Raw genomic sequence first — 15,652 nt, 5'->3', positions numbered from 1 at the left:
TTAATTCTTATATTTTTGGAAATAACAAAATACAACAATGGTGTTGGAAACGAGCTCTTTTTTTCTGTAATTGCTTGGAGAAGTTAGGCGGGAGAAGGCCCATCTTTTCCTTTTCAGTTTTTTTTGTTTTTATTTTTTATATTTAAATCAAATTAAAAGTACAAATAAAGAAATTATATAAATATATAATCGAAAACAAATTATATATAGTTGGCTAACGACACATTAGGTTCTCCAGCACAAAAAAAAAAAAAAAAAAAAAAACCACGTTAGGCTTTAATAGGAATAGCAGTACGATGAGAGTGAGGGGAGTGGAGGGCTACTGCGTTTACCTCTTTCACGGTCAACGGCTTGCCTAAGTTCAAGGGGGTCGGATGAAGGGTCGAGTGCTTGTGTTGGTGATGTGGAGATGCCACTGGTAGAGGAGCCGTGCTAGCGATGTTTGACCTCCAGTGAGAGGGAATTAGGGGAGTGTGACTCATTTGATGATGGCATGAGACATAATGATTTGGGTAGGCCTGTAGGGTTTGATGTGTGTCAGATCAATAAGCATGCAGGCTGGGGTAAGGGCAAATTGGATATGAAAAACATCCCGAATAAAACACTCATTTTGTTGTGCTGAGTTTTATCAAACTTTCGTTATTTTTAAAATACCTTTCACATATTTTATCATCAAAATTACAAAACTAAAATTTATATTTTGAAATTTAGAGAAGAGTGGGGTTACCTATTTTATCATTTTTTTAAATTTTCGTTTGAAACTTAAAAAATTCAAAATTCCCTAGTTATTTATTAGATTATTTGAATAAATTTAAAATAAAAAACTAAAATTTGTATTTTGAAATTTATAATTATTAAAGAACTAATTATTTAATATCCCTGCCCACTTCTCAAAATTTTCAGATATTATAATTTATTAAAAATTTGGAAAAAAATGAGTCCCAAGTCTTTAAAAAAATTGCCCTTAATGAATTGAATCAGATTAATTATTGACATGCCCCACACTATCAAAATTGCAATAAAAATTAATTTGTAAAAATTTATAATTTGTAAATATTATAATTAATTTAAAATAAAAATCTAATCCCACGTTATTCTTCTATTCTATTATCAATCTATTATTCGGTTCTACTATTTAAGTAAAAACCCATTTTGATATAATAAAGTCATAAATTTTTCAAAGTACCCATGTTAGTTATATATTAGATTAGATAATAGAATAAAATTAAAATTTAAACAAAAAACTTAACTTTGAATTAGAAATTTTGCTATTTTAAAAATTTGCTACAATTTAAAAAGGCCCAGTTATTGGTTATATTAGATATTAGAATAAATTTAAAATTTAAATAAAATGACAAAATTGACAATTTTAAAATTTAATATTCTTTTTGTAAATAAGAATTTGATTAAATGAAAAACCACAAAAACGTCTACATTTTTATAGTAGGAGATATCTCAAGCATGACAACAAACGACTAAATATGTAGTGGCCCACTCTCGGATAGTTCCGCTAGTATAGGATATCCGAAAGGAGGTCATCACAAGTGTGATATAAAACAATAACATACAACACCATAATACTATCCTTAGATAAATTCAGCGGAAGCTAACATAAAGGTTTACAACATCTTGGACCATAGTCTACACAAAATGAAATACAAGGGCATTAACAAATTTTACAACATAAAAATTTTCTCACACATGCCCTCATCACAAACACTAACATGGACCACTAGTTTGGAAGGTCTTTGTACACCTCTAATCCTGGGCTTTAGCCCCATTGGACTCGCCCTGAACTACTGCTTTACATTTACCTGGAATGACACGAGAGTAAACAAGGTGAGCCACAAGGCTCAATAAGTATATTTATGAAGCATGGAGATATAGAATCAAAGGCATGGATAATCAATATAGAGTAAACAACAATTCTATGAGAAGATATCAGTATAACACAACTCATAAGTTTTCCATTTACGTTAATTTCCTATGCTATGATTATTAAACATATCATGTAGTCATTTCCATGCTTATGCACATGCACCAATAATAAGGAATTTTCCACATAATTCCCAAGGCTCCCACAACCAATACATCCATGTATCATAAAAATACATCAACAAAAAATAATAATGTGAGCCTCGCCTACTGGGTTGATGGCCACCTCACCCGCGTCAAGCAGTCATAAGATATCCTTTCTTACCCACGGACATAGCAGCCGCATAAAATAATAGGTGCGCAAATTAGTATAATCAAGCATCACTTATGCATATCCCAATTTCATATCAATCCTCAATGATTAAGAAAAATCTCAATTCATGCTTATCATGCACAATTACATAAATTAAGGTGTGCACTATCTTATGATCACATGATAAATTTTAATGCATTTATTTACTCATACTTATAGAAATGCCCAACCAATATTTACGGTATATTTTTACCCCAATAATAATCATAAGGAATCAAAATTTATACATGCAAGAAACAACAAATCTTGCATGACACTAGACCCTAATCAAGAAATGTCATTCCTTAAGAAATGTAGGGTGACACAAAACCCTATTTAGATTTTAGCAATGTTCATCAAAAAAGCCAATTAATATTGCAAGATTTATCGAAATAAGGAGAATAAAACCATTTTATCCAAAAATGAGGGTTATCAAGAATAATTCAAAAAATGGAAGAAACTAGACAAAAATCGTAATTTTAAACATAGGAAGGATAGACTACATAGGAAGAATTGAATAACAACATTTTTTAGAAATTTCCAGATTTCAAGCATATTTTCAAAAAATCTGATCCGGGCTCAATATTTGGTGAAATACCACAAACGATATACCAAATCAAAGCCTAATGAGTCTAGTTTCTATAACAACAACTGGGTTTGAAATCTGAAATAACCTTAAGGAGATATTCCATACAAATCGAAACAAGGCAGAATTCGTAAGAGTAATTTACAGAATTCTAGATAGAATTCAACAAGTTTGTTATGGGTCCAAATCATAAACAAAAATTTTAAATCTTATACTGAATTGAATCCTATGATGTCTAATTTATATAAAAATAAATGGATCACAATTCGAATATAACCACAGAGCGTTATAATTCAAAAACCGAAGCAAGAACAGGTTATCCAAAAACAGAGCAGAAAATTTTCAGATTCTGGGCAAGAATTAACAAGTATTCTGTAGGCCCAAATGCAACCAAAAATTCTAAAAAATTTACCAAGCTAAGATTATCGAGTCTAGTTTACACAAAAATAAACAGATATTGAATTGGATATAACCACAGAGAGTTATACCCTAAAGAGTACAACAAGGTCAGTTTACTCAAAAGCAGTAAAATTTTCAGATCTTAACAGGGATTTATAAGCCTATCATGGGCTGAAATCTTAGTCCAAAAATTTGATTCTTGTGTCTAAAATGAATCTTAAGATGTCTAGTTTACAACCCAATAAACGGATCTCAATTTGGATATAACCACAAGAAGTTATGGGTCAAAGAACATAGCATGGTTAGTGAATCCGAAAATAAGAATTTAAGAGCAACAACTTAAAATTGAAGGAACCAAGCCTTCTAAGATGGAAACAAGGTTGAAGAACTTGCATTAAAAGATAAACAAGAGAAGAAGAGCTTACACAATCATAAGGAGAAGAAGAAGAAGATCTTGCATATGAAACAAGAAGGAAGAGAACTTGCCTTAGATGGTTGCAAATCCACAGAGATGAAAACACCCCTTCAAATTGGAAATTCTCCACTTGAAGCTCCAATGAAGAAGAACAATGGAGGAAGAAGAGACAATCGGGAGAGGGAGAAGGAGAAGGGAACAAGAAAGTAAAAAGGAAGAAAATGAGGGGGAAATGGGGGAGACTTGTCTCCCAACTCCCTCCAATCCATCTCCCTTTTGGTTTCCCTAATTTGCCCCTCATACTAACACACACAATTCAATTATCTCTTACCCCTTTTGGTCATTTTGCTATTTTCTTAATCTTTTTTTCTTTTTAATTAAGATACCATTCTCTATGCCCATGGTCCAAGCCCAAGTCAAAATATATGACCCAATCCAACTAAGGCCCAATGGACTTTCCTTGAGATTTGGATTCAACCCAATTCATTTACACTTAAAATTTAATTATTTATCAATGGCCTAATTCAAATAAGGTCTAAACCCATTTAGCCCACAACTTTGAGGCTTTTCCACACACTTTATTTATACTCACAAAGACATTGATCCACCTACATTTATCTTCCCACAAAAATATTATTTTCATTAATTTTCCCAATTACCAATGCATATAATATTTTCAACAATTATTTAATAAAGACAACAACTCTATTGTGCAAACTAAAATACCTATAACACCTAGACCCACAAACCGGTCGTTACAAAACAAGCTCACAAAAAAGGTCCTCTATACAAAGAAACAATAAAAAGAAAACTATATAATTACTTACAATAATCAGAGGATATCTTTTGAAAGACTGCCCAATAAAATTAACAAAATTTAATAGTTTACATATTTATATTTTTAATTTTATTTTGTTGTTCTGAAATACAATAATTAAAATTTATAATCTTGAAAATTTGGACTTTATGGAGGTAGAACACGATTGTAGGACAAGTAGGTCAATAGTTAAAATTATACTTTTATCCCTTAAATAAAAAAACAATAATTAAAATTTATTATCTTGAAAATTTAGACTTTGTGGAGGTAGAGCACGACTATAGCAGGAGAAAATCAATAGTTAAGACTTCACTTTTCTCTCCCACTCGCAAAAATTAAAAACAATAAAAATCACAAAAAGGTTGAGGCTACACCAAGCAGTCTATGAAAGATTAGCCATTGTAATCTAGCTTGAAGAGATCCAAACCTTCATATTTTCTTTTCTAGTTTCTTGAAGCTTCAAAAGTACCCTAGGATGGTTGACCTCTCAATGATAGGTTTGCTATTCTTGGTGATCTCCTAACAATTTCTGATTGTATTGAAGTTGCCTTGGACCTGCGGGAGGTTCTTCTTGTTGACTTGCTTGGTACCACAGGCTGCAAGGAAGTGCCCTCAAGATGGAGATTCCTTTGCTCTCGCTAAAATAATAAGACAAGGTTGAACTATAAAATTAGTAGTTTTCAACAAAGAAATAATATTGCATATGAATTTATACAAGAGGAGAACTCTTGTCACCTCTATCTAGACAATGCAGCCACAAAGAATTACACTAATTAAGGTGACCAATGACAAAAAGGGAACACTAATTAAGAATAATGTGGGATTAATTAATTTTTTATTGACTCACAATCCAAGTATTTACTCTCTTTAGCATGGATTGAAGAGATAAAATGCAAATGAATGCAAGAAACTAGATTATTTACTAAATACTTTCTAAGCACTGAAGTAATATTGCAGTGAAGACCTTATCTAGAGATGAAAGTTCCATCCTCAGATTTTGGAGCCTGCAACAAAAGAAGTGATTTAATGAATTTTAATTGTCAATTTGTGAATGGATATATGGAATTAAAATGCCAATCAAGACATATATATACTACCTCACTTGTAGAAGAAGACTCGTCAGACCTCTTGCAAGCCTCAATAGGGTCCTCTTTCTTCTCATATCCACTGTCTAACATGTTAAGAAAGATGGAGATATAAATGAGTAAATTGTGCCAAATATTTGACTTTCAAAGCTATATATATATATATATATATATTGCATAACACAACTACTTTAAAAGTTAAATAAAAATGCTGAAAAAGCACATGATTGCAATGTGAACTACAAATTGTTTTGTTTTTTAGGGGAACAAAACACACAAAATATTTGCGAACAAAACGCATAAACATAGCTGCAAATTGTTAGTCCATTGAAAAATCTAGTGCCAACTTAGTGCTTAAGATGAATGCCATAATTCTTTTCCGAACTCATACTCTAGTAAGAAGGAAACCTAATCATTTTCTGCAAACGCTTTCAGCACAAAAGTAAATTAGAAAAGCATGGATAATGGCAAGAAAGTCGATGATAGAGCTGAGCTAATTTCGTGCCCTTTTCAAAAAATAACATGATAAAATTCTTGCTCTATTTGTTTTTACTTAATTATTCATTTAATTTTTTTTGGTCAAAAATTGAAATTAATTATTTGATTACCAAGTAATGAAGATATATGAACTGCAGGTAGGTGACCAAAAAGAAAAAAATAAAAATCAAGAAAGGAGTAATTAAACGATAATTGAAAGCAAAAAGAAAACACATTAAATCAACATGAAAAGAAGTATGGTCACCTGTTTTTTCTTTCTGCCCAATACTATTATGCTTGGAATTGCTTTCGTTGTCTAAAGGGTCAAGTATGACAGCAAGACCATTTTCAAGCTCTAACTCCAGTACTTCAAAAGTACTTTTATGCTCTAGACCCTCGTAAGTCTCCGTATTGTTATAGGACATAAGAGGAGACAAATGATTTTGAAATTCAAAAAGATTATCGTTTTGAAATGGTGAATCATTAACTGGTGTAGATTGTCCAGTGGAGATTTCCAGAATTTGGGAAAAATGAAGTCATTTGAGTCCCTGGAGTTCATTGTAACCTTTTATAACATTTAACCCTACAAAGACAATAAGATATTTATTTGAAAGTGGTCTTGCTCTCATACTCGACGCTTGGTAGAATGAAAAAATAGGTGACCATACTTCTTTTTGTTGGGTTTTGTGTTTCCTAATGAAGCCCAAGGTGATGACGATTGTTTGGGTTAGCTTCATAGGCTTCGGCCCGGGATTGAAGCTGTAACGACCCGATCGAGCGATAGGAAGGACCGGAACAACTTACCCTGATGGGCCTACGCGAACTTCCCAGGGGGGTCACCCATCCCTGGATTACCCCAGGTTAAGCACGCTTAACTTGGGAGGTTTTTGCCAACATTCAGCCCAAAATGTATCCAGCTGGTGTTGTTTTCTTTCTTACACTATTCTCAATATATACTAACTTCTCTGGGCTCTCGGGGTATTACATTCTCCCCCCCTTAAGCTCATGACGTCCTCGTCATGCGACCTTACAACCGGTCCCAGATCTCCCCCTTTGCATGGCTGATGTGGGATTCGCCTAAGGTGCCTACATGCACCCCCATAGGGGCCTACACACACCCCCCTCGGGACTCAGCCTCCTCGCTGAGGTTTGCCCCACCACCGCGCTCAGAGGCTCGGGGGTCGGCTCTGATACCACCTGTAATGACCCGATCGAGCGATAGGAAGGACTGAAACAACTTACCCTGATGGGCTTACGCGAACTTCCCAAGGGGGTCACCCATCCCTGGATTACCCCAGGTTAAGCACACTTAACTTGGGAATTCTTTGCCAACATTCAGCCCAAAAGGTATCCAGCTGGTGTTGTTTCATTTCTTACACTATTCTCAATATATACTAACTTCTCTGGGCTCTCGGGGTATTACATCGACTAAATTTGCATTTTAATACTGAAAATCCACAATTAATAATTCAATTCTTAGTTGAAAAGGACGATTTCGCCCCAGTGACCTACTGGACTGTTGTTTAATCCGGAAACCACTAAAGGGTTGCTTATTACTCAAAACCGGAGCCCCCCTAGGGTTCCGTTAATTTTTCGGGAGTCTTCTACAACGATTTGGTTTCACAGCCTAAATGACAGTTGTATTTTAGCTGTACCGAAAATTGTTTCCGATCCGATTTCTTTTGATACCATAAATCTTATCTCAGAACGCTCGTCGAGACCATATAATTTTCTTTAGACAATTTTGCTCGAGGCATTCCCTGTAGTTGATTCGGTACCTGAAATTGCTATAAAATTAATTTTTCGGTATTCTAAATCTATCGAAATTACGTGGCAACTTCATACGAACATGGGGTATTACATTCTCCCCTCCTTACAAAAATTTCGTCCTCGAAATTTGCTACATATCCTAAATTTCAAAATTTCATCATCGGAATCAACACCTGATTGATCAAATAAAGAAGATCCCACTCGAAACTCGTGAATACCAATACACATATCAAAATCCGAACTCTTAGACTGACCATACACATCAACCTCTAGACAAGTACACTTGTCAACCATGCATACCTTTCAAATTATAATCGCATAACTTGGTCCTTGGGCCATGAGTCTCTACTCGAGCTTCTATCTAAGTTGGTACTCACATCATAATGAGCCCGCGGCTCTCATGTTCGCATTCTCAATTTTCAATTTTCTTAAGTCATCCAATCGATATCACGACATTTCTTTAATTCTGATTTCCTACGACGTCATTTATTTTGAATCAATCAATTATGCTTTGACAATTTTCCAATCTTAACACAAAGTCCTTGATCTCGATACATCTTAACTTTTATCAAATCGATTCTCAAGAAATATTTTTATGTCGTCGAACTATTTCACGTACCCTTGGATTCAAAAATATCACAAATATACGTCATCACATATCCTTGAAACTAGCTATGCCTTACCTTAGGTCATCTCAAGCTTAGTCATTGCTTAATCTTTGCTCGAGCCGACCTATTCGAGGTTTCCTCAAAGAATATTAATAGATTTCATTTGTCTCCAAAAATTATTTTCGTAACTTAACCTTTAATATCGACCGAAATCTAACGTTGTCCTCCAAGTCTAGCAATACTAATATTCTTGTATCGCTTGCTCCTTTGTTACTTGGTCGCCAAACTTCTCGTACTTTTCAAAGTGATCCTCAAGTAACATTTTATATCATTAATCATTTAATCCTCAAATTACTCTTCTAGTAATAACGTTTTACGTCAACTAACTTTAATCATGCTCGATCCTTAAGGCACCATCTCGTGCTAATTGACTATAATCATACTTTACCAGAAATAAATCATTTGATTACTTTTCTCGTATCTGACCATTAGCTCTTTTGACTTCCAGTCAACCGTAGCACAAGTTCACTTGTCAACTCGCAATCTCTAGACTTGCTCCCTGACTCTAATGTCTAATCGTCTTTGACAATAGTGCTATCAACTTATTTGTATTATTCTAGCCTCTTAGTCCACACAATTTATGACATTATTATTATCCAATCAAAATCTTGGGACCATTTACTCTCAAGCATTACAATGAAGAGCGTCACACGTAACCTTAATATCGCAAATGTCTACTTTACTCCTTGATCGCGCATCAACCCTAGAAAATATCATAGTTTCTTGTTTACTCCTTGATCGCGCATCAACCCTAGAAAATATCATAGTTTCTTGTAGCTGTTTAATAATTCATCAAGTTTGAGGTAAAGATATTGACTCTTAGTTATCACTATTTTCAAACCTCGATAATTTACGTCTTCAATCAAACCACACATAGCTAAGCATCTAATAACCTCAATTTATCATTAAAAATAAATCCGAAAAACCTTCTGGGAATATTCTCTTGGCATTTTTTTTTTACACTTACTGGCATCATTTTAATCATCGCCCAGCTACACATCCTCGATTTGCCGACTAGGGCTATCTTAGACTAATCGTCTAACCTAACAGGACCTTTATTCTTCAAAATTGAAAATTCTAGATCTCCAATAGATTTTAATCTATTAAGAACGTGACATTTCTTACTGTAATCTGACATCCTGGCACATTTGCCATTACTTGTTTCTCTCAAGCATGCCAAAGACTCTCAAAGATATCTGTCCGTAACCATCTTGCTAACTGGAGTGGGTAAGTACCTACGTCTCCCATGGTACTCCAATCCCTAGCGGATTTCTACCTGAAAACTCTAAAGTTTCCTCATGAATCCTTATATCCCCAATCATGAATTCCTCAAGAATTATAAATCGATTTATCTCCCAAAAACCTCAAATCGGACCACGATATCTGGTTCTAATCATTTTCCAAGAACTTTGCAATGATTGCCCTAAATCCACCATTCCTCATGGTGCTTCCGAGTTCTTCTCGTTGGGTTGACCGCTGACAACTTTACCTGATTTTGCAGGTCATAGTCTAGACTTTCCTATCATTCCTTTAGGGTCAATACGACCTATCAAGCAACTCTATTATTTTTCAATTCCCGAACTCTGCGTTGGACCGAGATTGCTATTTTACTACTTATCGTCAGGGCCTTGAACTATCCATGTTGAATTACCCGAAATCTCACTTACTGAGAATTCACTGACTCTCGTATTTTAGATCCCGCTGACTATTGATGCACAATCATTCATGATCTCACTAGATACTGAGGTATTCTACACCTTAAACTTCGCACTGTTCGTCATGTCACCCAATCCCAAGATGACCGCGAACCCTGATACAATTCTTTAAATAGGACACTTAGTCCATATTCAATCCACTTCATTTCGGGTTAATTCCCTAGGCTTCCGGTCTTGATCAGTCACAGCTAGTGGCACACTTTGCATCCTAGGCCATTGGAACTTAGACTCCATACAAGGTACAGACCCTACTGGACGGTCCTAGCTTTTCATCATCTGATCGTCTCCCAGGCAGTCTGACATGATGCTTCGATCGATGGGCTTCCCGTAACTTATCGCAAGCCATTCCTCAACCATCTGCACGTGGGTCCCTAGATCCAGATCTGTCACTACGAACACCGAACTAGTAGTGTCGTTACGCTTGCTAGAGTTCCTTATCCCCTTTCTGTTAGTCACATCGGTTGCACCACTATCACTGATTAATTGACACAACTCATACGCCATCATTTGACCATCTTTGGCCTCTTACTTAACCTAATCCGTTGGATCCCTGATCTTTACATCTCATTACCGGGACACTAAATGATCCTCGAAAAATATTTATCATTTGATCCTAACTCTCTAGCTAGGCTATGTCACATCAGACTAATCATCCATGATTAGATAACCACAGTTATCCTATCATTTCTCGTAATGATTTCGACTAATAACCTCAATCAACAGTCTCTAAATCTCTCGGATCTATAATCATGGTTACCGAGTCAATCTTACACCCGAATCATCTCATTGGATCCTAACTTCAATAGCTAGATCATTGTACTAGCTCCTATCAGGCTTTTACTATTCACCGAGAATAGTAATCGTATACCAGAATAGTGTTTATACGTGAAAGAGAGGTGGGTCACGAATGGACACACTTAAATACCAAGTCTTTCCTTAGCCAGAACTTACCTAGATATGCATTTCCACTACACAACACTTAAATCCAGTAACCTCTAAGTCTTCAACCGACAATCCCCAAATTTTTAAATAGGGATCTCGTTTTACGAACCATGAATTTCTTTCCCTTAAGCCTTTACTTGGGGGTCCTACTAACTGGTTCTGTCAGCATCGGATCCTCTTAAGTCTCCAATTCGCTCTTCCCTACTTTTCAAATATGGTTTAACTCTAATTTCACTATATCCGAGTCACTTAGGTCTTCCAATAAACTTAAGCTCTGATACCAACTGTAACAGCCCACTTCTTTAGGGCGTGTTATGCCTTAGGAAATTTGGTCTTTTCTTTTTTTTTTTATTATCCCGAAATTCCCTAAGACCTTATCTAGTGCGAGATATCTACACTAGAAAATAAATACAAAGCGGAAGCTGAATTGAACCTGCTCATACTAGACATGACATTCATTACAAAGTTAATTCATAAGCGTCTGACAATACAATGTACATAATTCTTAAACTACTCATATTACAACATAACATGGTACATTTACTTGCTTCTTGACCTCTCGCGTCACTACATATCACCAATCTCGGAAGCATCTTTGCAAGTCCCGGTTGGAACGTCGAATGTTCCAGGGGCGAACCCAAGTTAGATGATGAACCATCTAAATAAGGGTACTAAATGCAATGTCATGAGTGTATGCAATGTCTTTCATCGTAGGTGTCAACTGCACCCCTCATGCTGCCTATCATTTTAGCGGCCACCTCTTTCGAAGCCGGGGTGTATAGGTGCACCCTTGATAAGACAGCGGTGCCAGTTCGTACTCCCTACGGCCTCATATGCGTGTGATCAACAGTATCAACGTGTAATTATGCATTTCATAGTCATGTATGCAGTCTATGTGATAGATACATATCAGGGCATGTCAATATGATGAAAAACATTTTCAAGGAAGTACCACTTACCTTCTCAAGCTTATCGAGCTACCTCGATATTCGCGCCTTGCCTCTTGCATCGCCTTGATTTGCGTGCTAACCTCAAAATTCGCACCAGACACCTCAACTTTGATCTCAAAGCATCCTAATCATCATAGGTATTTAAATAAATATTAAATCATATTTTTTCCATAATTTTGGCATTTTCTTTAATTTCTCTCTATTTCTTCCTATTTTTCCTCAATAATTCCAAATTAAATATTTCTAGAAATATTTTCTCAAATATTTCACTACGAAATTCATAAAATAATATTCTTGAATTTCTGAAATTTTCTAAAAGATTTTACTTACCTTAACTCAGCATCTCCGATTTCCTCGATATGCGTGCTGTATTCTCGAAAAATGTGCCAGAGCCGTTTTTCTCACCAAAATCTTCAGGATATCACCGAAATATAGTTTTCTATCTTTTGTGATTTTTTAGGATTTTTCTCCATCATTTTCCTATTTTTCTTCTTTTTCTTTTCTTTTCTTTTTTTTTTTCCTTTTCCTTTCTTTTCTTTTCTTTTTTTCTTTTTCTTTTCCCTCCACTTCATCTTCTTCTTCCTCCTTCTCTCCCCTGCTTCCCGCGCAACCACCTGCAACTTCTTCTTCTTCTTCCTTCTTTTCCTTCTTTCTTCTTCCTTCTTTTCTTCTTCCTTCTCTTCTCCTTTCTTCTTCTTCTTCTTCCTCCCTTCTCTGTTTCAGCCTTGCGCGCGCGAACGAGCTTCGCCCAGCTACTGTGCCACCGCAATCATGGCCTCGCCGCCGCTTGCCAATGCTTCAGCGCCTCCGCCAGCCGCCCTCGCTCCATCGTGCGCGGTCGCAGCCACCGCTGTCGGCCTCACTGTGCGCAGCCACTGGCTGCGGCCACTACTACATACGCAACGGCTTGGCCGCTGCTTTCTTGCGCTTCCAGCGCATCCGGCCACCACAGCCTCGCCGGCCTCCATCGCGGTCCCTGCCCTGCTTGCGTCGTCCAGCTTACTGTCACGGTGGTTGCTGCTCGGCTGCCCCTACTCCACTTGATCTTGCGGCTATGGCCGCTTGAAGCTTGCGGCTATGGCCGCTTGCTACTTTGGGCTGCCACCAACCGGCCTCTTTCTCGATCTCCCTCTCTTACCCAGCCATTTCTCACGCTTTAACTTTCAGCCATAGCTCTCACTGCAACTCTCTGTTGCTTGCCCTGCTCAAACCCCTCAAACTCTCTTCTATTTATAACTAAGGAAGCTTGGCCACCACTTCAGCCAACTTGGCGTATGAAACACTCAAATTCCCTTTTGCAACTTGGCCGCCAAGCATATCAGAAAATCTCCACAATTTTTGCTGTCATTCCCTTAAATCTTGCTGGCAAAATCTCTCCAATTGCAGCCAAAATCGTGGCCATTAAAGCTTCTCAGAAGCTGGCCACGCGCATGCGCATAAATGAGATTATATATGTATAATTATGTATAGTACACTAATATTTATAAGAAATTATACCATTAAATTCTAATTATCACTTGGGTAACTTACTTATTACAATCATGCCCTCAAACATCGACTAAATTTGCATTTTAATACCGAAAATCTACAATTAATAATCCAATTCTTAGTTGAAAAGGACGATTTCGCCCCAGTGACCTACCAGACTGTTGTTTAATCCTGAAACCACTGAAGGGTTGCTTATTACTCAAAACCGGAGCCCCCCTAGGGTTCCGTTAATTTTTCGGGAGTCTTTTACAATGATTTGGTTTCACAGCCTAAATGACAGTTGTATTTTAGTTGTACCGAAAATTGTTCCCGATCTGATTTCTTTTGATACCATAAATCTTATCTCAGAACGCTCGTCGAGACCATATAATTTTCTTTAGACAATTTTGCTCCGAGGCATTCCCTATAGTTGATTCGGTACCTGAAATTGTTATAAAATTGATTTTTCGGTATTCTAAATCTATCGAAATTACGTGGCAACTTCATACGAACATGGGGTATTACAGAAGCAACGGTTCAACTCACTTATTGGCAGCCCATTTATAGAAGTTGGGCCATAAGCCCTTAACCCTTAATTTGGAGGAGAAATAGGCCTTGGCCCATTTGCTCAAGGGAGGGAGGAAGCCCATGAAGCCCGTTTCCCTTAGCCCATTTCTCTTTGTGCCCTAGGCCCTTAATATAAAAGGGATCATTTCCCTTTTTTGTGCCCTAGTTTGTGGCGACCGATTCTCTTCCTTGGGCGTCCTTGCTGAGGCCGATTGCTCATTTCCATTGATGGCCGATCCTCTTGGGATTTCTTTTCTTCTCAGTCAGATGCTTCTTTCCTTGTTGAGTGCTGCACTTTCCTTGTGCGTGGTGGCTGTTCGTCAATGGCATTTGCAACGCCTATTTAGTCCGAGTTGTTGTCTTTTCTTTAGGGTAAGTTTTTTCAGCCATTGTTGAACCCATATCTTCGTGATTACTCTCTGTCCCTTGGTGGATCCTACTGTGTTTGGAAGCTTGTGTGGCTTGTGTGAGGGGTGTCAATCGGTCGAGAGACTTGGGGGGGGGGGTTTGAGGGCTTCGGTTCTTGGGGCTTTTGGGCTCCTTTGTGGCTTGGTGTCTGTAACATCCCGCATCGAGCGATAGGAAGGACCGGAACAACTTACCCTGATGGGCCTACACGAACTTCCCAGGGGGGTCACCCATCCCTGGATTACCCCAGGTCAAGCACGCTTAACTTAGGAGTTCTTTGCCAACATTCAGCCCAAAAGGTATCCAGCTGGTGTTGTTTCCTTCCTTACACTATCCTCGATATATACTAACTTCTCTGGGCTCTTGGGGTATTACATTCTCCCCCCTTAAGCACATGATGTCCCCATCATGCGACCTTACAACTGGTCCCAGATCTCTCCCCCCTTGCATGGTCGATGTGGGATTCGCCTAAGGTGCCTACACGTACCCCCCATAAGGGCCTCATGCCCCCCTCGGGACTCAGCTTCCTCACTGAGGTTTGCCCCACCACCGCGCTCAAAGGCTCGGGGGTCGGCTCTGATACCACTTGTAACATCCCTCATCGAGCGATAGGAAGGACCGGAACAACTTACCCTGATGGGCCTACACGAACTTCCCAGGGGGGTCACCCATCCCTGGATTACCCCAGGTCAAGCACGCTTAACTTGGGAGTTCTTTGCCAACATTCAGCCCAAAAGGTATCCAGCTGGTGTTGTTTCCTTCCTTACACTATCCTCGATATATACTAACTTCTCTGGGCTCTTGGAGTATTACAGTGTCCCTATTCGTTGGTTGTTGCCTAAGTGGTGATTGAACGAGCCCAGATCTGAGCCTTGAAGTAGTCTTCATGACTGCCATTGTTGCTAAACAGGGAGTTTAATTTTCTGCCTTGATTTATTCTTGGATTCGGTTGTTTTGGTTTTATTTTGATTGAGTTCTAACCCACTATTTTGTAGAGTTTTTCTGCAACAATTGGTATTAGAGCCTTGTGTGGCTCCTAGGTTGTGCGAAATCAAAGCCTAATCGAAAAAAAAACCCTCTGGTTTTCTTGGTCAATTTCACGGTAAGGGTTTTATCAAAACCAAATTTGTGTTTCCTTGATTGCTGTGTGCAGGACTCG

General features: G+C 37.6%; 1 long non-coding RNA gene across 3 annotated transcripts in view; it reads right to left on the bottom strand.

Moving 5' to 3' along the window:
• The window catches only part of LOC127789080 (uncharacterized), a 38,257-nt gene extending 25,015 nt beyond the window's left edge, over positions 1-13,242 (bottom strand). The window contains exons 1-6 of one of the 3 annotated variants that reach the window (XR_008020487.1): positions 12,382-13,242; positions 12,061-12,175; positions 5,542-5,615; positions 5,409-5,448; positions 4,872-5,082; positions 1,465-1,814 (exon numbers count right to left, since the gene is read on the bottom strand). This is a non-coding gene — a long non-coding RNA (uncharacterized LOC127789080). Of the gene's footprint in view, positions 1-1,464; positions 1,815-4,871; positions 5,083-5,408; positions 5,449-5,541; positions 5,616-12,060; positions 12,176-12,381 lie in introns of those variants that run through there. The other 2 variants (XR_008020488.1, XR_008020489.1) reach the window with 2 other exon arrangements.
• Positions 13,243-15,652: the final 2,410 nt, after the last annotated feature.

Source organism: Diospyros lotus, chromosome 13 (genome assembly GCF_014633365.1).
Source record: "Diospyros lotus cultivar Yz01 chromosome 13, ASM1463336v1, whole genome shotgun sequence".
NCBI lineage: Eukaryota > Viridiplantae > Streptophyta > Magnoliopsida > Ericales > Ebenaceae > Diospyros > Diospyros lotus.
This window is presented reverse-complemented; position numbering and strand designations above follow the sequence as displayed.